Source organism: Hippocampus zosterae, chromosome 5 (genome assembly GCF_025434085.1).
Source record: "Hippocampus zosterae strain Florida chromosome 5, ASM2543408v3, whole genome shotgun sequence".
NCBI lineage: Eukaryota > Metazoa > Chordata > Actinopteri > Syngnathiformes > Syngnathidae > Hippocampus > Hippocampus zosterae.
In genome coordinates this window covers 3538165-3564764 of record NC_067455.1, presented here as the reverse complement: position 1 = coordinate 3564764, position 26600 = coordinate 3538165, and the positions used below count along the sequence as shown (strand labels likewise).

The 26600-nt window shown below is 44.1% G+C and overlaps 1 protein-coding gene across 1 annotated transcript in view; it reads right to left on the bottom strand.

Annotated features, from left to right (window-relative positions):
* Positions 1–26036, bottom strand: part of erfl1 (Ets2 repressor factor like 1) — a 43278-nt gene extending 17242 nt beyond the window's left edge. The window contains exons 1-2 of the mRNA XM_052065209.1: positions 25914–26036; positions 23228–23368 (exon numbers count right to left, since the gene is read on the bottom strand). The gene's annotated coding sequence lies outside the window, so the exon portion shown is untranslated. The remainder of the gene's footprint in view (positions 1–23227; positions 23369–25913) is intronic.
* Positions 26037–26600: the final 564 nt, after the last annotated feature.

Here is a 26600-nt window from a genome sequence, read left to right as displayed (position 1 = left end):
TTGGTGTTCCGTTGAGGTGTCACCGGGCGTCCGAGTAAGTTCAAGATCACGAGGAAGTTTGCTTTTCACAATGAGAGTTTTTTTAAAAAGCTTTTCTGGGGGACTACTTTTAGCCGTCGATGGCTAAACTCTGGCTAATAAATACGGCTGGCTAAGCTAGCTTGAACTCGTGAAGATTTGGGCTATGGCACATTTTTTAACATAGCGATGCTAATTGTTATCCGTGACATTCAATAAAACACTCAGGCACAGGTGTCAAAGTCAAGGCTCGGGGGCCAGATGTGGCCCGCCACGTCATTTTATGTGGCCCACGAAAGCGAATCAAGCATGTCAAGTTCCATGATGTTTGCTAAAATCTGAAACAAATTTTCAAATTGTCATATGTAAGCCTCAAAGAATTTTTCAAATCATTATTCTTGACTTCTGATTTTAAAACCAGTTAGCCATCAATTTGTTGTGGGCTGCGTATGTAACATGTGGAGGTGATTGAACATTTATATGGTTTCCCAAAATTCATAACGGCCCTCCAAGTGAAACCGTACCTACTATGTTGCCCGTGACAAAAATGAATTTGACACCCCCACACTAAGGTGAGGGTAGGTGGGCTACTCATGAGGAAATTTGCCTGTATTTTTTTCCCCAAAATTTTGGTTTCAGCGTGGCTAAGCATATTAAACATAATATTTTGGATGCTAATTGGTATTACTGACAGAAGATCAACATCCAAGGTGAGTGCGCTGATCAAAAGGAGACATTTTTTTTTCTCCAATAAAATTACACTTTATGAAAAGCCTTTTCTGGGGGGGGCAACATTTCGCCTTTAACTGGTGAAGCTTTGAATTATGTTTTAGATAATTGTTATCGATGGCATACGATAAAAAGAGGTGAGGAGGGTGTGTGTTTGTGGGCGGAACCCTCTCCTGCAGGACGAATGTATTTAATTTTAGCTGTGAACGGTTACCGCTTTGACTCAATATTGGGTTCCAGTACAATTTAGCATACGAAACATCACATCATTTACAATAAACGTCCAAGGCGAGGGGGTGTCTGTTACTCACGAGAAAATTAAGTTCCAAACTTTTCCCTGAAAGGAGAAGAACTCGCCACAAGTTTGGAAGAGCAGGTGAGTGGCTGGAGAGAGCGCGATGTATTAGTATTACACATGGTATGGAATTGAGGGGGGTGGGGGGGGGCGCAAAAAAATAAATAAATAAGGAAAAGACTGGAGTAGTAAGAGGATGAAGAAGAAAGTATCAATCGATAGGGTTAAATTATTCATCGTCATTAATTATCGATCGCTCTCCGTTGCCGGGGCTCGTCCGCCTTGCGCCGGAGTTGAAAGGCGGGAAAGCGGGCTTTATTAAAACCAGCTCGGGCCTCATTGTTTCATGTCCCGCGGCTAAAAAAAAAAAAAAAAAAGGGAAAAAAGAGTGGTGGGGGGGGGGGGAACTGCGCTGGAGTTGAGTTTGGCCTAGCTATCACCATCACAGCATGCTCAGGCTTGGGGGGGCTGACGCGCGCGTGCACAGCGGCGGCAGCGGCGGCGTCTCGCTCCGATCAATGAGGGATCAATGGCTCGCGCGGACTAATAGCCCGAGAGCGCCTTTGATCTCACGGATGAGAGATCAAAAAACGTGCGCGGGAGTGAGGCGGCGAGCTGACCTTGGCGCGCGCACGCATGCGCATTCAAGTGCTTGTTTTTTTTTTTGGGGGGGGGGCGGCTAGCAGGAAAACAAACTGCTTGGCATTCTCGCTTTAAATAGATTTAAAACTCGTTCAAACAAACCTTCACAGGTGGCTAGCATGGAAAGAAAACAGACGCGGCTGCTGGTTCATGGTAACCAAAGAAAGGAAACGCAAAGACAGTAAACATAAGCATCTTCTTAGCCGATCTGCCGACGGCCTCAACTGACATCGTCGCTCAACACGCACAGCCGCTAACGCTCTAGCTAGCTAACAGCCGGCCAGCTCTACATTCCCATTCACTGACCACCACGCCACTCAACAGGCCAGACCCACTTTTTAAACCGACACGCATTCGGGGTCACAGACACTACAGTGAAGAATGTGACAATAGCGAACTCCCAAAGGGACAAAAATAGGATCTGGCTGTACCATTTTACTTTGTACAACATGGCCGCTGAAAATAAATCTACTGTACGTGCACCTTGTATGAATACCAATAACTTGGTTAGTTAGCTTGAGCCTTTGACTAGCCATTGCGCACAGCAAAAAAAAAAAACACACACGCAGTGAAGATTTTCTGTAACTTCCGCTAACGACCCTGACTAAACCACCATCTGCATCCAACATGCAAAGATCTTTAAACAGTTGAGAATTCCATTCCGCGTGCTTGCGTCATTAATTTCCAGTTCACCAGACATGCTGCTGATTTGGTTCTGAGGATATTCAATACCTGCCGTGACGGCTCTCCTGGAACAACACGGAGGATTAAAAATAACAATAATAATAATAATAATAATAATAATAAATAACACTGGAAAAGTGTCACTCCAACCAAATCCCACCTTAAAATGCTGATGTGTTTCTGACAAGGCGATGCCGTGACAACAAGGCGACCATCTGTTGTATCCTCGGAACAGATGAGTGTCCTGTGGGCTCAGCTTCACGCCTATAGAAAATTGTGTGCGTGCGTGCGTGTGTGTGTGTGTGTGTGCGCGACAGCTTATTCAGGTTCAATAGAAGGCGGTGTCACCCCCCCCCCCCAAAAAAAGAGCCTAACAAGAACTTCATCCACTTACAGTGGGGCTGTCCAAATACGGTCCTCGATGGCCGCGATGCACGTTTTCGATGTTGCCCTCCTCTAACACACCAGATTCAAATGATCGGGATCGTTATCAGGCTTCTGCAGAGCTCGCTTACGAGCCGATGGAACCGGGTGTGTTGGAGGAGGCAAAGATCTGAAACGTGCATGATAGTGGCCCTCGAGGACCCGGGTTTGGACACCCCTGACTGCATCCAGCCACTAACGGTAATACAGAATCTGTTATGAAGTCGTCTGAGATGCGTAATGATGTAGAAAGTCACTTTTATTTTTATTTTTTTATATCAGAAAAGAGAGGTATGACTTTGAGGGTGGTGGTGTTTTTTGGGGGGAGGGGGGTGGGGGGGTGTCATGTTGATGGCTCATCCAAAGACTTGTGGGATTATTGCAACTTTTAGGGGGCGGCGTCAAGTTATAGACTGAAGTGAGATGACTTGAGTTATTGTACACACACTGGGGAGTGGGGGGGGGGGCATTTATTTCTTTCAGTGGAAGGACAGCCCAGTGACAAATGGAGGCTTTACATTCAGGTTATGAATGGATAACAACAGATAACTATGTTGATTAGTATTTTTCCCCTTCCAATGGCAAATATGAAGTGTTTATTGGAAGGAGACGTGTGTGTGTGTGTGTGTTCTTGTACTCACGACATTGTGAGGACCGGCATGAGTTTTTAACCAACAGAGTGAGGACATTTTGACGAAGTGAGGACATTTTGGCCGGTCCTCATTTTGACACCCTCTAAATCAACTCCAAAGTGTCCAAAAAGGATACCCTGTGCTTTTCCCCAAAGGTCCCCAGAATGGGTCCATGTTGAGAATTTTTCGCCAGGAATTCACACACTTTTTGCTCTCTACTTCAACTAGTGTCGAAATTTGGTACTGGACCAAAATTATAAATGACAAATCCCCTTGCTGCTCTTTGAAGAGCCACCCTGAGAAATAGTTATTTGTTTGTTTTTCAAAGACCTTTACAAGTTATGTGAATTGTGTGTGTGTGTGTGTGTGTGTGTGTGTGTGTGTATATACTGTATATATATTTTTTTACTTTTTCACATGGATGATGGATCCAGGAAGCATTGGAGCGACGGCATTTGTTAGTTAGAGGATGAGTAAGTTACGGATGAGTAACCAGTTCTGGCCTAGTCGAGACCTAAAGGACTGTTACTCACACACACAGACACACACACGGCCTCTGTAGTCGCTGAGTTACTCCCTCGATCGCTCTCACTTCCCGAATTAACCACTCATGAAGTCACCACTGACTCAATCAATAGCTCATACATAAAAGCTGCTATAATCGCTCCCTGTGCATGTCCGTCTCACTTTCCTCCTCCTGACCACTCCTCTTCCCCACCCTTCCTCTTTTCTTTGACGGACTCTGTCCTTTTTTTTGGGGTCGGGGGGTGTGGTTTCTATCCATTATGGCTGCGTAAAAGCAACATGTTGTCACTCGCTGTCGAGTTTCTTTGTCTGACAAGGCAACACGTGCACAATGGAGCCTTATATAGTCGACTTACGAAAAGCATCTGGATCCAGACGATTCCGTTTCGTGAAATAAAATGAGGTAGATTTAACTGAAAACTTTTTTTCCAGCGTAGGAATAAACGCTACTTTCGTAGTTGGTTTGACTTTGGAGGTATGAATAAATACAAGATAAAGTAGTTTGGATGGGATGGATTTTTGCCTTGTAGTCATGTTGTTTTATGGCACTTACAATCTTTTTCTCCATTCAAGTCTATCGAGGCGGCAACGGGCAGTAAAGCGGCGACATTCAGTCAATTGATCAGAGATGATAAGACTATTGATCCCACGTCGGGGACATTTACCAACAACTTCAACTGCAAACAATTGATACATCACCGGAGTGGCTCGTTACTTGCTCAAGCCCGTACGCACGGAACTTCATTTGAAAATTTTAAACCCCGCTTTTAAAACAAGATAGACCTCACACATGGCCTCAAAGAACAGAATTGGCGAGTGTGCGCACTGAGACGGTGGCCCTTGGCATCCGCCAGAAAGGGGGCATCCGCCTCCCCTGTAGACAAAAACTTTTGATGGGCGGAAAAATGACTTTGGTCAATCAATAAGAACATTTCCTTACCCTCAAATCCTGTCAACGATCGCATAGAAAAAAAATAATTCACAAATTTGAAAAAATTCATACATCTCACATTTTTTGAATAGCCCGTGACATTTTCTGAGCAGAATGGGGGGTGCCATTCAAAATCTACATTAACTCACACCACACTACAAGATAATCATTAAAAATGGCTGATAATCGGGCCTCCCATCCCACACCACAGGATCATCCTTTACTGACATCCATTTTCATTTAAAAATCCTCAAATTTGGCCCAAAATCTTGTAACGTGTGTACGATAAATTTGTTAGCACCAGACCCGCAAACAAACTCTCCCATGATGCAACCTCGTGTTCCTCTCGACAACACTCGTGCGAGTCCACGAGGTCACCTGATGCCACGCTAACGTTGTGCCATACATCCTGACTTCCCACGCTCGTTTCGCAAAGCGCGATTTGTGCAGCTTGCTTGCCGGCCCGGATTGCCTTCCCGCCTGAGACGTCAATATTGTATTATCTCATTGTTAACCGGGAGACATTCATTGTTTGTACGGGAACCTTAAGGAGAGCATATTACCGCAACAACAACAACACACACACACACACGCACGCAAACACACACACACACACACACGCACGCACACTTTGGCAGGGGTGGGTTAAAAAAAATACACATGGAATTTTAAAAATGCTAAGGCCTGCTCCGGCCGCTTCTACTTCTTCTTCTTCTTCTTCTCTGCCTGTCTCGGCAAAGTCTTTGATTCATCCGTACAGTTTGATGTGCAAGAGAGCGAGTTTTGTAAACACATTTTTCACGATCATATAGCCACGGGCAAGGGGAGCGCCGGGTGCCGAGGAGGAGGAAGAAGAAGAAGAAGCAGAGGAGGGAGCAGTGCGAGAGGGACGTTTAATGAGGGGAGAGAGACAGACTGACAGAAAATGCAAGGATGTGCGTGTACACACACACACACATACACACAAAAGTGCGCGTACAGTTGTGAAAGGAGCTCATCTTGGCATTCTGAGTCCACGACACGCAAAGAGACACACAGCATAAAGGTGGGACGTCAAGGGTGGTGCCACGCTGAGATAGGATGACAGGAAAACACACACACACACACACACACATATGTATGCACACCCTGCGGAGCTGCGATTGATAGTTTTGGCTCTAGCTGAGTATCACAGGGGGTTGACGAAATGTGAGGCAACCATGACAAAAAAAATGAAAAGTTCTGCAGGGTGGGTGACAACACATTTTTTTCATGATGTCACAGCGGATGGGAAGCAATCCACGGGGACAATAATGTGACAGGGTTGCAAGTGTCATTGGCTGGCAACCAGTTCAGGGTGTGCCCCGCCTACTGTCCAAACACAGCAGGGATAGGCTGCAGCATGCCCGGCGACCCTTGTGAGGACAAGCGGATCAGAAAATGGATGGATGGATGGATGGATGGATGGATGGTCGCTTCTAAATGACTCTATAAAAATCTTTTGCTTTGAAAAGTTGAATACAAAAAAAAAGTTGATGCCACTCTAAAGTAGTTTCCACATTTAATCAGTGATTCTTCTGCGTACCACTAGAGGGAGCCCACATACCACTGGTGGGACTCGTAGCACACTGCGAATCTGATTTGTCATCGAACTATGGAAGGCCGTTCCAATACTTCTGTCCGCAGTCAAAGTTCTAAAACAAATGAATACTCACGTTTCCTGTGACCTTCACTTTCTGTGGGTAGAGTGACCCCAAGTCACTTTTGTGCAAACGTGATTTAAATCAAATTGCGAAAACGTGCTCAAAACTATATTGCATTTTATCCGACTGACTTCATGTATGCGTCATGGTCCCGATACGTTTATCAATAGATTTAAAAACATCCATCCAAAATTAAATACTCAACACAAATAGAAACGTTTTTAACGTTATTATACAAATAATGGACAGCAAAGTATCAGATGATGTCACAATTAGCAATGATCAGTACAATACTGCAAAAAATATTTATTCAACAAAAGAAATGCACGTTTGAAAGGATTTAACATTATTTCAGAAAAAAATATAACGTTACAATCAGCAATAAGTACAGGACAAAATCATACAGATTGGAATGACATGACCCTCTGGCCTTAAATGACGTCACTGTTAGCGCATGAGTACCATAATGGGGAAACGATCAAAATACAAAAAAATAGGAATAAATAATTCAAATTGGTATTTTAAAAATTGAAAAAAAAGATTAAATAGACTGCCTTGCCTCAAAAATATAATGAATGTCGATTCTCGTGCCTTGAAACCTGCTCAAGACTTGGTGACATTATTTTACAGCAATAGCAACAAAAAAAAAAGTTATAATCAGCTGTCAGTCCCGACAAACACTGGCACGCAATCCATTAAATAATTCTGAAAACGTTCAAGACAACAAAAAAATGTAGACTCGCGTGCTTTAAAGCATGCCTAAAAATATCTCAACAATATCCATTTCGATGACGTCACAATGAATCCTGTGCATTGCGTTCGGCAGGGCGTCGCGCTCCCGACACTTTTTTCTTCGTTTGTTTGTTTTCCTAAAAGAACGTGCACACAATTCCCAAACCTCATTCGTTAAAAAAAACACTTTTCCTTTCATTTTTCCCTTCCTTGCATTTTTTTTTTTACTTCAGCCTGCTGCTTTTAAGTGTGTAGATTTATAGCTGCGAGCGGGAAAGTCATTGCGTGTGCGTGTGTGTGTGTGCGTGTGTGTGTGTGTGCGTGTGTTTCCAGCGTTTCCTCTTCCTCTCCTCGCCTTCCTTCCCTTTTTTCCTCTTTTCTCCCTCCGTATGCTGTCCTGGGAATTGTTGCGAGCGTCCACAAACACACTGCAAACACCCGCCGGCACAGCGCCATCGATTTCTAATTAGACGGCGGGATAATCGTTGAGAAGAGATGGAGGAGAAAAAAAAGAGGACGAGAGGGAGAGTGCGAGATGGCGCTAAATAAATAAATAAACGAATTAGATTAATTGAATTTCTTTTTTTTTGACCAAACAAAAGTGATCTAGCAATTGAAATGGACACATAATTAGGCCCAATATGGTGTCATATACTTCAATTCATATTTCATGTATAAAGTGCAGTAAAACTCGTTTCGATAAACGGAACATGCATGCACATAAAAAAAAAAAATCCAGGGGACAAAAAGCTAATTTAAGCACAGAGATTTAATTGAAATAAGATATTTTTGAAAATAATTACAATATATTTCTAATCTGAACAGACAAACGGGGTGGTGAAAATGATTAGGTCATTTTACAATATATTCCTTAGTTCCAAAACACAATTCAGATTTTTTTAAACAGACGGCACCTACGCAACACCAGTTTTCTCGCTAAATCATTCGAAAAGAACATTGTGTTGATTAATATATACGAAATATTAACGCCGGTCCGATGTTGGATTCAGGGACAGTGGGGATTCCTAGCTTTTCGGCAAATGAAAAGTTACAAATGTCTAACGATCGAACGATCTAAAACAGCTTTTCCACCTCTTCTTCTTCTTCTTCGTCCTGCATTCCGCGGTGACATGGCGGCGGGGTTTGTTCAGGCAAGCTCGTTTACTTTAATTAACGTTTCACCATCCTCGGAGCGGGAGCGCGCACCCAAAGGCAAGGTGCGTACGCTTTCATGCTCTCCATCCATTCATCATCGCCACTTCTCATCTTTTTATTTTTCTTCTTCTTGGGCGCACGTCGCCGTCCAGCTGCCCGTGTTACTTGTTAATTTAAAAAAAGCCAAGCTTAGTCGGGCTACTTCTGTTCCTTTCTTTTTTTATTTCTACAAATGGTAAAAACCCAACTGTCAGTGAACGCATCCTATCACCAATGGAAAGTTCATTTGGTACACTTGCACAATCTCCAAAAGAAAAAAAATCTCCTTCACATGAATAATACTATCGAGGTCTCTTCTACAGTGACAGCCATGAAGCTTTTTTTTTTTAAACACAATTTTTTTTGTTGGGCTTTACTGTAAATGTACTTCCTGTAATACCCTCGCATAAGGGAAAGGAGAGCCACCGCTGCTGGTGTACTTAACAAAAGCAAGAAGGAATATTAAAACACAGTGAGCACACAAAATAAAAGTCCTCTTTTGGTGCCATGTAGGGGCATCTTGCTACCGTGGAGCTATGTTGAAGTGAGTTGAGGACTATATTTGACAAAAATAGTCCGTTGCTGCCATCTTGTAAGTATACTTGGAAATGAATTGAGGAGCTTCATTTGGCTTCACATGGCGGAAAAGCGGAACAGAGATGTGCCGTTTACGAGCCGACACGCACAAATCCCTTTTGACTTGCTCAAACAGATGTCTTGTGAAAGCAAGTCAAGAGCGGTTGTAATAAAAACTGTGAAATCAGTTAGAGGTGCGACTCCGGTGTGGTCGCACACAGGCGGGCACGCAGTGCCGAGCGTGCCGGTGGTAGAGGAAGCACTTTTTAAAACACTTACAGTGTTAACCGGATCTGAGGCCTTTAAGAGCTTGATGAAATCCAAGAGGGCGCACTGGGAGCGGAGAGGTGAGAGCTCACATACAAATTGGGGAATCAAGAACATTAAACGGAAACTCAAGGCACATAATATGTTCTACGTGCACATACTAGTCCCAACACGATCTTGTGATTAATATTGCATTGGTGGAACAATAATCAAGCAGATTTCCGGCCATCTCAGCAGGCTTACAACTTTGACCTGATGCCGCCATCATGCTGCCCTCGGGCTCGCATTGCAAACATCACCGAAACAACACCAAAAACAAAACAAACAAAAAAAAAAACTGAAAAAGAGAAAAGAGAGGTGAGCAGTGATTGAATAGCCAATGTGCTCCTGCCCTCCTTGGCCACCAGGGGCCAGTATAAAATAGACGGTAAATGGACTGTCCAGTGAAGACAGCATCTCTTTGCAGAAGATAAAGATGATCTGTTTGTGAGTGTGGCTATATTCATATCTAAACGTGTCACTGCTGTGTATGGGTTCAGTGATCAGTAATATGTGTCCCATGATGTGCTAGCATTAGCATTAGGCTAGCAGATTAAAGCAGCCGCTTGTTTTAAATACACGATGTGTATTTTTGTCGCGTGTACATGTCAAATGAAATCTCCGTCTAGGCGCATGGTACACCTGCCACAGCGGCGAATCATGCGCCGCATTTACAGCGAGTGTGCGATGACGGATGACTGAATTAGAGCGATAATGACAAGTGACACTCGTGTTAGCGCTCCATGAGCTGCTGCAGAGGTTGCAAATAAAGAACAGAGGAAGGAGGAGAAGCAGCGCGAGCGCAACGATGACACGGGGACGGCGGAAGTCATGGAGATGGATTTGGCAAAGCGCAAAGTTAATAAGTTGCGTTTCGCATCGGTGTGGCTTTGCACGTTTCAACGGTGACTGATGATGTCATTGCTCAGAGTGGAGCCATAGATCATGTCAGTCAGGGAGTTGGAGGGGAGGCGGCGTACACCCTGCACAGGTAGCCATCTTAAAGCTCGAGTGGCTGGAATACTTCCCATCATGGGACTTTTCTACTCTGTGACAACTAGGCACTCTAAAGCGGCCACTCGCAGTCAGTCCACAAACTCACTGTCAATTAAGAATTTTTTAAAAAGATGTACTTATTTTCACCCTCCTTGTTTTTCCATCTTTCTCTGCGTGATGGGCACGCACTCAGGGCTGACAATGACATCTTCGAAACGGGTCCACATCCTGGCTGTCAAGTTCGCCCTCGGACTTGCAGAAGATTGATTTTCAGAGTGTAGCCATAACTAGCTAGCTAACCGAAAGCCTCAATGATGCCAAATAATCGCCGATACAAACAAAGGCACTCAAGTTCTTCCATAGTATACAAGGGCCGATTCACATCGCACAAGTGCGTCACTGATCGGGAATCAAGTTGACTGTGTTCACACCCACGACGGCGCAAACGACAGCAACTATCTTGGATCACATGGATAATCTATTTACGAAACAAATCTCGAAATACATTTTACAAATTTGTTTTATATAACCGAACTCTGGTCGAATTCCAACTCGTTTCACTTTGGAAGTTGTACTGTAACAACTGATGAGGTTGTTAGTACAACTCCAAATTGTTCCACTTACACTGTCTGATGTGGTTCCAATTGCCCCGTACAGTCATTGTCTGCATGCACTGATTCCGAAATTTGATTTTTTTTTTTTAGACCCATTTTTACAGTTCATTTTTTTGGTAGAAGTCCAAATTGCTCCGCAGCAGAAGACCTACAGCACCGCCTGATGCGCTATCCAGTTGCCCTGTCCAAGAAGTACATGACACCACATGAAAGTCGGCCCTTCAAGCGCACAGCAATGTGCCAGCAGCGCTCCATTGAAGTGCACCCTTGTTCCCTTTATGAATTTATATGAAAAGAAGAGAGTGGTCGTTTGTGATCGTCGCAAGACTTGGGGGGCGGGGGGGGGGGGGGGGGGGGGTTGCGGCTGGATCCGCACCCCCGGAACCAGGCACACGGGATTCAAAAGGTGCAATAGATGCAAAACCCCGGTGGCTGTCTTGAATATTCCTGTTGGGAATATAAAGGAGATTCGCAAGGCAGTGAAGTTCAAGGGGCGGAGGAGGTGAGGGGGTGGGGGGGTGGGGGGGAGCAGCACGCAGACAGAAAGAAATATTGACAAAGGCGCGATATACACATAAGTCACCTGCCGCACGCGCCGGCCTGCTCTCGATGTTTTATAGCGACGCTCTATGCAGGCGGAACAGCCTGACAGGCCAGTTCCTTCAAGGGAAAATACGGACCCTCAAACCGCCCCGGCGCCATCCCATCCTCCCGCCCGCGCCGTCTCGTCTTTTCCGTCCGCCTGATATCATTCTGTCACCTCGCCGCCGCACTTTTTCTTTTTTTCTTTCCATCATGCTCCTATTTCTCTCCCTGGCCGCCTCCCGCCTTTTATTGGCGCTCTACATCGCACCTGTCATGTTGCCCTCGCTCGCTTCCATCCATCTTCTTGTCGTGCTCTTAATCCCCTCTCATTTGCTCTCGGCCCCCACCATCCTCCTCACCCTCCCCACGTCCTTCGCTACCACAGTTCCGAGTGCCACCCCATTTCCGGAAGCTCCCCCCCCCCCCCCCATTCGTGCGAATTCATTCCCGACCGCCTGTATTGCGTCCATCCCATAGTTTCCACCACGAATCCGGCGACGTCGCGTGTTCCCACGAGAATTTAGTCAGAAACTGTCCCAAAAGTTTAACATCGCACACTCCCACATATGGAGCAAAATACGACAGAAAATTAGCAACTATTGACCTATTGACCTATTTGTGTGTCATTCCACACAAATAAGGATATCGTAGATATTAAAGTGTGTACAAAGATGCTTATTCTTCATGTTTCCCCCCCCCCCCCCCCAAAAAAACACTGTTAATCTCAATAATATGCAAAAAATATGTTCCATCACGTCGCTTTTTTAAATGTAATTTGTAGGTGATGTCATCCGAAATCATGTTATGGAGGCACGCCTCCCCGACAAAAGTTCGCCATGTTTCTTTCTGCTACGGCTACTCGAAGAGGACAAATTTAGCCAATGTACTTCCTCAAACTGATGACGGCAGCATGTGGAACATATGCCAGTCATGCATTTATTACTTCGTCACTTGAGTTGCGCACCTGCGTCAAAATGTACGACTATCGAATTTAGGTTGTTGCATTCTATTAGTTGACCACTAGATGGCACTATTCTACACGCTGTACCTTGAAAGCGTTTTAACGTTTGTGACTATTTCTGCCCATCGGATAATCGGGGTCTTTGCTCCTATGCTTTTTACACTGGTCAACAGCAAATGTTGCACAGTGAAAAGTACTTTTGACACTGATTAAACAAACAAAAAAAATCAGACGACAATCGCTCACAATAATGTAAATCAGACGTTTGGCGTCTTTAGTGGGAAAAACACTCGAATGCGGCCACCTAAAATCAACCCATGGCATCTTCCTCCACTTTTGTCTTCTGCACTCGCTCCCTACGGCGCAGCTACCTTGATGTCTCGTCCCCCTTCTTGATTTGCCTTCCACCCGTGCGCATTCCCTCCCCTCTCTTATCCGCAGCCTGAGCACAGAGCCCCATGTGTCGGAATCAATTAGAGCTGAGAGCCGTCGCCGCCGCTCTTTCACGGAGGTAAATATTAAACTGCAGCAAGCAGGGGAAAAGAGGGGGATGGACCAAGGAAAGGGAGTGGGGGGTGGTGGTGGTGGGGGGGGGGGCTCCATCCCTAATCCACCGCATCGATCAGGCGGGGATGAGGGTAATATATTATTTTGACAAGATACGATCCTCCGACGCGCACCGCTATCCCCGCCGATCGATTTCTTTTTTTTTTTTTCGTGCCTTTTCTCCCCCTCAGTGAGAGTGGGACGGAGTTTGTGTGTTACTTTGTGTGTGTGTGTGTGTGCGTGAGGGGGGGCGGGTGGAGGGGGGTGATAGGGCCCGCATGCATTTGTGCACTGGAGTGTGGATGCAGGGTGACAATAGGAACAGCATTAGGAAATGTGAGGAAGGGGATGAGGATGGTCTACAAACAAGCCGCTGTCTAAACAGCTAAATCACACACTAAAAAGATGGATGGAGAATGTGGGAATTCCGTGTGTTCTTTCCAGGCTTGACCTATTGTAAAGTTAAGGGTCGTATACCTTATCGCCCCCCCCCCCCCACCCCCAACCCCTCCACCAAACACGGCCCCTCTGCTCTCCTCTATATAGCTTTGTAAACTGTGTCTAAATGCTAAATTCACGGATCAATTTTTTATTCAACTCCACCTTCTCCTTTTTCAGCGCTAACACCCCCCCCCCCCCCATGCCCCCCTCGTCCGTGTCCGTGTCCCCCTCAAGGCTTCAAGTCATGCTGTCCTCCCATGATGAAGGGTGTGCTACCGGCCTCCTGTTTGCGTGGGCGTGTGTGCGTTCAAATGAAGTCCCGCCACAAAAAAAAAAAAAAAGAAAAAAAAAGAAAGAAAGAAGCAGCAGAACATTTGGTCGAAGGAATCAATAGAAAGTGACAGCATGATACGTTGCAGCTTTTTTGGGACAATGCCTCCGAGCCGCGCACTTAAGCTCTCTCCCAAGCCACGATTTTGGAACTCTTGGCAGTACTTATGTTTGGAGACACTTTTAAGTCATTACGTGTTTTTTTTTTTAACAGAGGCTTTGTCAGAACGCGACGGGCCATTCACCGGAGATGCACTTTGTTCCTAAAGCGTGAAAGGTGCCCTGCCAACGCGTTTGCTTTTGGATAAAACTGCGAATCCCAGCAGCACGGTGGAAATATTGATGAGCACGTCTGCGGTTCTGCATTAGCATCCTTCTGCGTGGGTTTTGCCCGTCCTTCTGTGCTCGCATGCGATTTCTCCGGCTTCCTTCCGCAGTCCAAAAAAAAAAAACGGGCACCAACAGTGGCATTTTGCGAATCATCAAAAGGCTGAATAGCAAAACTTAGAATCGACCGCCGCGACGCTCCCAAAACGCTTCGCTGTACTGAAGTGGAGCAACGTGCCAATCGGAAGTCGAGGCTCGACTATCTCAGTGCTACATACATCGAAGGCAGCTTCGATGTATGTAGCTAGCTAGCTAGCTACATACTAGCTCGATGTAGCTAGCTAGATGTGTGCTAGCAACGAGCTTTAGCTGGCTACTGCTGTGGCTAAACTTATTGCGGAGTCGCTCCAAAGTCGGTAATCATCCACTTCACGGCGGCAAATAAAACCTCATTTCAAGTATCGTTCTCACGAAGGCATGATGAGGAAATGGTGACGGAGAACCAATGCTAATTACTAAGCTAAGCTAACATTGACATTGGGAATTTTAGTGCTTGGGTGATCACTTTTCACGGACGTCTGGCTAGAACTGCATAAAAGCAGAGCGTATCCGACTTTGAACAGCAAAATCGCAGGCAGATTCATAACCGGAGAGAAAATCTATTATGGTACGCTCCGCCGTACATTTGCCAGGAGGCGTGGCCTATGAGTGTATTAATAGAAATAGGTTGCCGCTTTCTGCAATGGGAATTTTAGATACAAAAACTGTTGATTACATGACATTGAAAACCAATTGTTCATTTCTTATAATGTCAGATTTTATTGTTTAGTAAAACCTTTGCTTCAAGTCCCCTGTGATTAACATGCAAAAAAAATACATCTATTTTTAAATAACTAAAAATAATAACGCTCCATAAAATTTGAAAATTACTCCTGTAATGACATCATCATATTCACAGAATTGCTCTGCATAGAATTTTTTTTTTCGAGCCTTAGGTGTGAATGGTCCTCGGTCTATACGGGTTCTGTGATTGACTGGTGACCAGTTCACCAGCCCGAAAATCAGCTGCCATAGCTTCCAGTTCACCTGCAGGGCGACTGAGGACAAGTGCAATAGAAAACGGATGGTTGCAACCATCCCCCGGAGAGAAATGGCAGCGTGGCTTGTAAAAACATAAGCCGCAAAAGGCAGCTTTAACGGATCTATAAAGACAACCACAACAAAGTTGGGAATCTAATAAAACGCAAGTAGGAGCTATAAATCAATCCCAAGACAAGCTACAGTAAAAACAAGTCGTGACTAGAACGCCAAGGTCAAATTGCTCATTTTTTTACGTGGCAAATTTGCCGGAAACCCAGACAGTGATATTTATTTTTTTTGCTATGCTCACTAATTGGTCACAAGTAGGGTTGTGAATTGGCTGTTTGGAAATATACTCTGAATCTGATTTTTCACGTGTTTTTAATCCAATTCTTTATTACACTTAGAGCTCAAACATTGTGTCGATGATAACCGGCAGGCAGAAAACAATCGTCGACTGGAGCGAAGTGTTGATTAGGACTTGACTTGTATGGATTTTTTAATTTTTTTTGTAGGCTCATTCTGATATTGGGCAGAATAAAATTTAGATGAATTAAAAAAACAAAAAAAGAATAAAATCACTTCTTATTTGGTCCCTTAACACAACAGCAAGATATGGATTTCCAGCCTCACATTTTTGTTCTTCAGTATTGATGAAACTTTACAACATGTTTGAATGTCAATTTTTTTGTCTAATTGACAAAAAAATGTCTTCAAAAATAAAAAAGAAAAAGAAAGAAAGAAGTGCAAGGGTCCGATTCTTGAGTCTGGCACAAGTGCTGATGATTGCAAATGTCCATAAAATTTGTGAACTTCATTTACTACCGACTTGAATGGACTCGGCTGCTCGCAGGTGCCCCTGTAGTTTATTTGTGGGTAATTGTTAAAAAAATTTTTTTTGAGTTTCTATGACACAATACTTCTTTTTGTCTTGCACATGAAACAGAAATTTAAAAAAATAAATCTAAAACTAATTCTAAAACTGATTAAAAAAGAAGCTAAAATGAATTTAAAAACAACAACAAAAACGTTCTAAAAATTATAAAAAATTCTAAACGAAATTTAAACTAAGCGTAACAACCCCGATCACGCGTCGGCAAAGTCGTTTACGCGTGGAACCGAGACACCAAGCCATCAATCACGCGTCGGCTCTCACAACTGGTTTTCCATCCGGCTTCTCTTTCTTGCGTCCAGCCCTTGCTCCCATTGTGCCATTTTCTGCCACTTAGAAAGAGAGTCCGTATTGCGGCTATACCCCCTCCCTGCCCGCCCCCACCCCCCAACACCCCGCTGTGAGGCAGACCAGCCTGGGCCGGGGAGAAGGATGAGGAAGGGGGTGCAGAGAGAGAGAGAGAGAGAGAGAGAGATGGGGTCAAGGTGAGCTCTAATACACTATTGATCGGCCCCAATTGAAAACCTGATGGAAATTTTAGCACCCTCCTCTCTGTTCCTCCTCATCTCTGTGTGACCAACCCCCCCACGATTCCCCTCCTTCCTCCCATCCACCTCTTTTTTGCTTCCTCCTCTTCCGCTGAATGTCTCTCTCCGCCACGCCACCTTTTAATCAAGTTCTTCATCTCTTCCACCTCTCCTTTCTTCTTCTTTTTAAATCTTTGCCCATCCCTCCCCACTGTTTCTGTCACTCCCTCATCACGCCCCCCCCCCCCAGCTCCTCCTCCTCCTCCGAGTGTGCATCAGATGGCCCATTTCTTACTAACACAGTGCATATTGATCCCCGTGGCAGTCGCATGCGGGGCGAGAGGCACAGAGGAGCCGCCACTGCAGTGTATTAAACGCCACAAACGCTTTGGACGCGGGGGCCCAGAGACCGGTCCGGCAGTCAAACGCGGTGGGGCTCCGTCGATAGCCGCCGCCACCGCCTCCTGTCAAGAGCAGCTAAATGGCCTCTCAATCGGACAACATGACCGCTCAGCCGGACGCGAAAATAAAGCAATTCTGGACAAGCGGATGAGATGCTGAGCACCGCTCAAAAGTTTGAGCTGATTCACGACGCTAAAGTCAAAGCGGATCTGTTCTCTTAACGCTGCAGTGCACATATCGCAAGTGTGACGATTCAGATCATCACTTTCATTAACTGCAAGTTAATTCTGCATCGACACTCTGTACATGTGTGAGAAGTAACCTGCCGAATCAAACATACATCAATATTTACGCAAATATGCATAGTCTTTGGTATGTTAGCTTCATGCTAATGTTTTTTTCAAGAGAGCTCTTGGCAATGGAAAAAATTGTCTGCTGCTTCAACCCTTATGTTGTTGAATAAAGGATCTTTTTTTTTTTACAAGTATTGAGAAATTTGTTATAAAAATGAAATATAGTAACCAGATTTATTTTGCATGTGTGCACATGTTTTGTCCAAATTTAAAATAGCATTTTTGGCACACAGCTGGTCAGGAAGTGGGTGGTCCCTATGTGTAACCCCCCCCCCACACACACACACACCCGCCAATAGCAGTGATGAAAATTTATGGCTCCCTCTCTTATATAATTTGCCCACCATTTTCTAGGTGTTTACAGGCAACACATCTCAATTACAAGGAACAAATCTCCGAATCGAGAACCGGAACGTAATTCACAATACACATCAATAATCATGCCGAAAGAGCTCAAATGAACCTCCAGCAGTTGCTTTCCGTAGGCGTAAAAAGCAGGATTCAAGATGAGTTCTTCAATAAAAACTGGGCTGAGGTGAACTACCAATTGCGCCGCCATCTAATGGTCGACAATAGAATTACACCCAAAATAAATGGGAGGCAGAACAAAATGGAGTTACTGTATGCCATGTACGACAAAAAAAAAAGTGCAAAACTAGCAGAGCTGGGAACCCAGAAACCGTGATCCGTGTGGGGGGGGGGGGGGGGGGGGGATTTCCTGTCCTTTAGTTTGCCTCATTAATTTCCACACTTGTGGTCTGTCAGAATAACAACGGAGTGCCTCGAAAGAAAGCAAGGCGTTAACAATGGTTTAAATACAACATTACTCTTGCACTTAACAAGGCATGGCGACACCTGGCTGAGTCTATGCAGAGTCTATCACGGAGGCCAGATAAACGCGGGCAGCGCTCCAACCCGTGCGTTTGATTTATGTACCGTTGTATCTGAGTCACGCGAGTGCCCGGCTATCGCCGCGCGCCATCTCCCAATAGACCCCCGCGTCGACAGCATGGGCGATACACATCAAGAACATGGGCGCACGGATTGCGGCGGGAGGATTGTTGACCACTTTGTCCTTCACTTGTTGTCTTTTTCTCCTCCTTTTCCAGCACTCTTTGAAGTTTCATTTTTAACATTGTTAATCCGAGGATACGGTAGCGCTCTTTTGCTTTTACATTTGATCGTTTAATTTTTTTACAAACGATTTTGGTCGAACTCTGTTCAATCGATCAGCACCGTTATCCGGCTCCCGCAGAGGTTGCTGACGAAGTGACCGTTTAAATCAGATGTGTTGGAGGAGGGCGGGACATAGAAAAACAGGGGAGGGGCCCAAAAGGACCACAGTTGGTTATCGAATGTCAAATCCTCTACAGTCCTGCTTTTTGCGCCTACAGAAAGCAATGGCCATCGGTTCATTTTAGAATGTGCATCTTTGGACCTGATTGTAGATGCTAAGTGAAGTTTGTTAGAGTAAAAAAAAAAATGGTATTTGTTTACTGTCGACAAAGAGGGCTGGGTACACTTTTTGTACAATATCTTTTATGCATTACAAGTAGGTAAAAGTAAGAATTTGTCATTTGGTCTCTACGTTGTGGGCTTTCACCCACTGCAGGTCAGCCTAGAAGGAATCGGCTTCACCTTAATTGCTCTTAAATCGGATTAATGACTGAGCGCGGGCAAGTTGACTTCATCTCTCTTCTGGTAAAGCCCTCCCCCTCGCTCTCCTCCTGGCAACCTTCAGCTGCAGTGTTGTTTCCTCATTTCATGCGCAACTTTAAACAAAATGTTCCAAAACGTTGACGACCTGTTGTTGCACCGACCGACCTAATCTGACGAGATCCAGCAAAAGGAGAGCTGTTTTTCAAAATGGTGCCTTTACCTTGACAAAAACTCTCATTGTAATGCAGTGAACTAACAACATTGGCTAAATGTGCCACATGCTGCTTCACCAAGTATCAAGGCACTTTTTACCCACTCGGGATCCAATCATACAATCATGGACTCGTTGGATCGCTGTGTTGAAAATTAATAAATAAATCCAATTTGCATCCAAAAATCCAATTTTCGTCCAATTTGACCCCGAAAGTTGGGTCAAATTGACCCAAGTGGTACGTTGGTCCATTTTTGACTCCCATGTTTTTTTTTGGGGGCGTGGGGGGTATTAAATGTAAGGGTGTGTACAGTTACTCGGGCCAAACCTCTTAAAATGACCATGGTTAAAGAGCCACATGCTGCTACACCAAGTGCAAAAATACGCTGTCACACTTATAATATACCAAGCACTGAACCATCTTGTTTACATTTACTCTGAAGCATAACGTTCAAAACGATGTTGGGTAGTGAGGCACATGCTGCTTCACCAAGTGAGAGGACTCCTTTCATAGTTTGACAACAAAAAAAACTGACGCTTTGCGATCACAACAACGCAATTGTTTAGTTGGAATGTCTAAAAATGAGAATCACAGGAAAAGTTTTGCATTGCCAAGCCCAAACCAAGCTGTCACACTTACTTCCATGTATGAAATTGAGTCGCCTCACGACCACAAACATACAATTGTGTGCCTTTACTTGGAAATGTATGCTCCCAAACAAAGAGAGGAGGGGCCAGTCTATTGGGCGGAAAGAAAAAAAATCTCATTTTCCTGTTGGTTGCACTCAGCTGCAGGCTGCTTAAACGCGCCACACGACACCTCCAAAGCTCTCACACCTTTTGTTTCCATCTATCTACAAGCTGTCAGCTGTAGTATCAATAGCGCTCCCTGGAAACTTTCGGTTGAAATGTCCATCGTGACATATCGGGACATTGAAAAAAAAAATTCTCAAGGACACATGGAAAATATTCAACGGCGAGTCGGCCATTTTGGTTTGATGCAGCTGTTTTGGTGGGATCTTATGAAGGTTTCCATTTGGAGGGACACTTTTATCCAATAGCGTAGGACAGACCAACGGACAGGGTGTGGACGTGTGCAAGTACAATATAGAAATCTTAGCTCCTCACTGAGGATAAAGAATAGACTCCGTTTTGAATGTCTAAACGTGTTGCTGTAGTTTATGTTCGCATATCAGTTGCTCTGTGGATTTCCCATTTTCTGCTACCTTTAGCATGAACTCATTAAATGCAACGAAAGGCTTCAGAAGTCCATTGGAATCAAAACATTCAGTGCCAAGGTTGAGTTATTTGTTTATTCATCCGTCCCCTTAAATCGCTTTTCGGAATGGTGATGAGCCGAGGATACAGCAGAGGGGTGCGGTGTTTGCCAATTGTTGATCATGGGGTGTGGCAGGGGGGGTTTATTCATTGTCCTAGCTCCCCAGCACAGTCAAAAAATAATAATTGGACAAATCTGAAGCAAAAAGGGAACATATTCTTGGATGTATATAGAAGTATGTGCGTCATAAATTAGAAAAAGGACAATGTCGATCTTGGAAATATAACAAGGTGGTCGCATGGACGTCCTAGTGGTGAGTTGACGTCATCCACAGACTATTATTTTGCTCTCAAAAGACATTCCGAAATGTTGAAATCGCTGGTTCTACACAGTGAAACCATTATTCACACAATTATCTATTTTCCTCCAGGTTTTGGGCAAAGCGGTTGAATTTGTTGAATCTTGTGCATTTTCCCTGCTGATTAGTAAAGAAGAGAGTAAAGAAAAGCCTGCATTAAAGTTGTTTTTTTTGTCAAAACAAGAGTCTAATCTCGCATTTGGTCGATATCATGGAAAACTCATCATTAAACACAATATTCTATGGGCCTTGAAAAAAAAATCAGTCAACATAATCTGAGAGTCGCTGTCACTGTACGGCTGGAACTCTCTTAGTTTGATGTTGAGCTTGACAGTCAACTTCAGCAGCTCAGCTTCCAGGATTAAGGCGTTTATCGGCCTCTGCTCCTGGCGCCGCATCAAAATGCCCACGAGGACGATAAGAGCGGCGGCGGGGATTTGTCAAATTGCGCGCCATTGATTACGTGACCTTTCACGCCTCGCAGCCACTCCGCCAAATGCGCCCACGGCGCCGATGGCGGAGATAGATGGAAAGCTGCCACTCTTATCAGTGTGTACAAGTTTGTACTTATGGCCAGACAGCAAGTAAGGAGGTGGGGTTGCAGCAGCTGTCCCCCACCCCACACCTCCCTCCCACCCCCAACAATCTTCTTCACGTGCCACAGGTTGTGAAGAAGAAATAAGCCCCTCCCAGAAAACAACAAGTAATGAGCGCTGAATAATGAATAGTGAGATGCTGAATGGAAGATGAGGCGAGGGCCTCATATCAGGAAGGGGAGGACTCGTGTGTGTGTGTGTGTGTGTGTGTGTGTGTGTGTGTGTGTGTGTGTGTGTGTGTGTGTGTGCACTACAACACACCTTTGAGGAGTCTGCTGCGACATTGCGTTCAGTTATAAATCGACGCGGCATTTTTTGCACATCAGCTTTGACGCGTAGGCGTGTTTTTACAGTGACTGGGCATTGCTTTGACTTGCAATCAAAAGATGTGAGATAAGAGTGACGTTTGTATCCCGGCAGTCACTTGGCAACAAGCATCAATTCTTCAACAAGAAGGCCTCAAGCGTATTCGAAAACTCAACAGAAAACAAAGACAATGACACAAACTGCCTGACTTTGCCTTATAAAAAGTCCACTTAGCTTCAAGCTAACAAACAATGCAAAACGCCAAAGAGGTGCTAATGGATAGCGTCTAAGTTGCGGTGTTCAGTCACAGACTTCTGAACACAAAGGGCGCAGCAACTTATGGAGACAAACGATACAAAGATACCCACAGGAATATATTTAGCAAATATTCCTCATCCTCTGCCAAAAAAAAAAACTAAACAAAACAAAAAATACTAAAACGAGCAGTTTACGGAGTCACTCACAGTACTTAAAGAACTGTGAAAAACTCAATTATATTGCACACCAGAAGGTGCTGCACCGTCACAATGAATTTAGCATGATGAGCAAACTGTTCAGTCTTTCTTTTTATTTTACTGGAAGCTCCTGTGACATTCTACACAGTTTAACAACATGCTTGACTGGTGCAGAAACACTCAGATTACAGAGACGTGGGGAAAAAAACTCACCTGAAGAAAGTTCAATACTAAATATTTTCAGAATGGAGGTGTTGGACCAAAATGGATGTTGTCTAAATTGATTAAACAACTTTGTTTTACTTTTGTAATTATGTAACTTTTAGGAAATTGTATTTTTTGTGGGTTCTTTTATTTTAACTTTACTACAGCAGTTGACTTAAAATTTTAAAAGAGCCTTCTTTTTTTTTTTTTTTTTTTTTTTTTACCATTATGTATCCACCTTCTTCATTTTACTCCAACCACGATACAAAAAAAAGTATTCACAATCCCACGGACAAAAAGGTACAACATTTTGCTATTCACCTGCTTTATTTCCTTACATAAATGTAATAATCTCATGTCTAATTATTATTTTTTTCACTTTTGTACCCGTCAGTGCTCCAGGAATATGTTTTAGATTTTAAATTGTTAAAAAAAAAAAAAAAAGAAGAAAGCAAAGCTGAAATGTCAATTCATGTGATTGATGTGCAAATTTGTAAGTTGTCTTTTAGGCATATGGGAAATTTTGATTTTCCACAAAAGATGCATTATGAACATGTTCTGGGGATTTAAAAAAAACATTTTATTTTTTTTTGTACTTCAAATGGTTCCATGCCAATTTCGGGTTGAACTACTGTACATCTACCCCTGCTGTCGTTTTATTTGAACATTTCGCAAAGAGCATTTTACGCCGATCAATGCGGAGGTGAGGTCGACGTCGGTAAAAGTTTGTCCCTACCTGCTGCTGGAGCTCCGCGTCGCACCGCGCCTCAGCGATGCACCCGAGGCCGAAGCCCGGCCGCCGTCTGTCGGCCTCACACGGGAGACGCTCGACGCCTTGGTTCGATCCCGAGCAGGCTCGCAAAACTTCGGAGCGTCTCTAAAAAATAAAAAACAAAACAAAAGACAAGTCAAACAGTTATAAATTAAACAGTCAATCAAGCGTCAGAGACAAAAAAGCTGTACATAATTTTGACGTTTATTTACGATTAACGGCCATTTCCCTGTTTACAGTATGGCAGGGAAAAAACACATTGAAAAAGTATTTTAACTTTGCTTTTATACTAATGAGCAGGTAATTAAAAAAAAAGAAAAATATTAGCCGTAAAATAAGCACACACACACATACGCACCTGTGGTAATTGCGCATCAAATACAAACAATATTAAAATATATCCGCGAAGCAATCATGTCTTCCTTGTTTGCTATTAGTTCCAAAACTCCCCTCCATATCCTTTTTAATCGATTCAAAAGACATGATATTAAAAATACACAATATTGAATTCAATCTGTATCGAAGTCAGGCAGATTTTATTTTTTATTTTTCGTTCCACATGCCCTTTAAAGTTTGATTTAAAAATACAGATGTTCCTGTTATTCCAGTCAGGGTCCGTCTGAAATGTATTTCCACAAGAAAAAAAAACAAACAAACAACATATGTTGTATTTCGGGTGGATAATTTTGCGGAAGTTTTTGATTTTTTTTTCTTTGAAGACCGGAAAAGGTGCGTGTTGTTTTTAATTTCAGGCCTTTCCGACTGGTTGCTGTGGACGCGCTCGGCCTGCAACAAACTCGACGAGGAGCGAATCAATCGCGTCTTAATCGCGTGACAATGCGCAGGCACATCGCAACCCCCTTTCGAAATTCGGGAAAGGAAGTTGAAGAGTTTTACATTAATTCGAGTAACTCGTTGCGGAACCTTCTCGGCTTCCGTCGCGCAGGAGCTTTAAAAAGAAGCGACACGAAGCAGCACAAGGCCTTTGGGAATTAAAAAAAAAAAAGAACTACGACCTCCCAGCGGGAATTACTTTTACACTCATTTCGCAACACACACAAATAAATACAAATAAACGGCAACCGAGTTGAAAGTCTTAAAATTCATGCGATCGTTGAATTCAGATCAGAACGAAAAGTCGTACTTTTAGCGAACGGCTCCAGCTTCTTGAAACCACACAATTCACCCATGAAAATAAAGTATTAAAAACGCACTACAATCATTCAGAAACAACAATCGGGGCATATTGTAAGGTTTTGGAAGAAAGAAAGAAAAAAAAATCACAGCAAACTGGAGCGCGAGCGTTTTGCTGCTCTCATGTCAATTCATTCCTCATGACGTGAAATAAGAACGTGAAGAAAATGTTCAAATCTGCCTTAAAACACATTTTCTAACGAAAGGCGCATGCTTAAAAACTAACGATAACAAGAATTATCATAAAAACACACGCAGGCGAAATGCAATTAATAGTGTCTGATTTTGATGGCGGAAGTTGACATTTTCTGACAGTCTGCACACGAGACAAACGGTCATCTTAAATTATTGGATTATTAAAAACAAAAACAAAAAAAAAACGGGTTCTGGCCCAAAATAAAGATGCAAAGTTGACTGCGCCAGAGAGAGAAAAACATCAACACGAGGAAGAAGCGAAGACGGGTTGTGGATTGAGTGTATCCATTGATTGGCCTCTTCATCTGCAATAGTTACATGCGTGGATCGATAGGCAAACACGTATGCCGCCACAAATCGTTGACGGGATCGCACACACCCACGGCGAGCATAAACACACTCACGCATACACACATGCACGCGCGCACACACACACACACTCACACAAGCAGATACGTTTCATGCATATGGATCAAAAGCTGGGTGGACGGACGTCTAATAAATAAAACGGAAAGCACGGTAAAAAATGGGGGCGGGGGTCCATTCCACGAGGTAAAACACAGCAAAAGCCACGCGGTGTGGGTAAGAGAAACTTTGAAAAAATCGGAGTGCAAGTGGTTTTGAAAGAAAAGTTGTGCAGCAACAACGTACACACTAAAAAATAAAAAAAGAGACGAAACAAGAGCGAGTAAAAATATCACCGAGAAAGAAGGAAAATCTTTGTTTTGTAACATCTGCTGTGCGTGGAGCGGTGCGCGCGCGAGTGTTTAATTGACTGATGGACGCAAAGCTGCGTGGAGGTGAAGGCTCGAACAAATGGAGACACTTGAAGAGGTTAATCCGGGCCAGGTCGGGTAGTGAAACCAACGCACCCTGAACTCACCACGTGCCCAAAGTAAACGACCCCCCCCCCCCCCCCTCCAAACACGTGCGCATTTCACGACACGTCGCCAACTCAATGTTTGGATGCACATCGGAATGCAGTCCGTGAAAAAAAATATCGAGACCCAAATGAAAGAAGAAACCGTGCGTAAATTACGCATCAACCAGTTTTCCCCTTCAACTGCCATCCTGAACAAACAAACACGCAAAACACTCAAAATAAAACACGCCGATGACACCACCGCATATCCAAAACATGCGTGACAGCCCGCTTGGAGTCCCTCAACTTTTCCTAAAGCGCACGAAACAGGTGCGAGGCGGAAAATGACGATTAAGCGAACGAGATTAGGCACGGGAGCGGGACAAAGGTCAAACTCACCTGCAGTTTTGGCCTGCTGTTTTTTTTTTTTTCCTGACTTGCTGTTTTCTTGTCGAGGGAAATTGAGCAAAGCTGTCAGTCCATCCAAACGCGCGCGCCGAGAGGTAACACTCGACTAGCAACCTGAACCCGCCGAGGAGATGGAGCCAAGGAGAGGGAGGGGGGTGGGTGCGGGGGTGGATGGATGCGAGTAGGAGGAGGGAGGAAGTACCTCTCTCTCCTTTTTTTTTCTCTCTCTCGCGGGCGCGCGTATGTGTGTGCATGTGTGTGTGTGTGTGTAAGTAGTTAATTAGTAAATCCCCATCCGCGGTGCCTCGGGTTGGTTTGTTTTCCCCGGTCGACAAGCCGAGAGGAAGGAGAATTTGAAGTAGGATTCGACCCGTTTCCGCTCCCGTGTCTCATATATGAGGCCGGTGAGTGTGTGTGCGTGTGTGTTTTCTACCAATATGAACCACTAAAATGCCCCTGAGGGACGTTGAAGTTGTACGTTCAAGGCTCAAAATAAGCAGATTGTTGAGAGAGAGTCTCTCGCTCCCTGTAAGGAAACCCACACAGTTTTTCTATTGGGTTTAGGTCTGGGTTTTAGCTTCTTCCAGGCCATTGTAAAGGAACTGATGACTGGTAGTTGTTTTGCTTTTTTACACATGGACTGTAGGAAAAAAAGACAAAAAGTGTATCTTTCTGCCT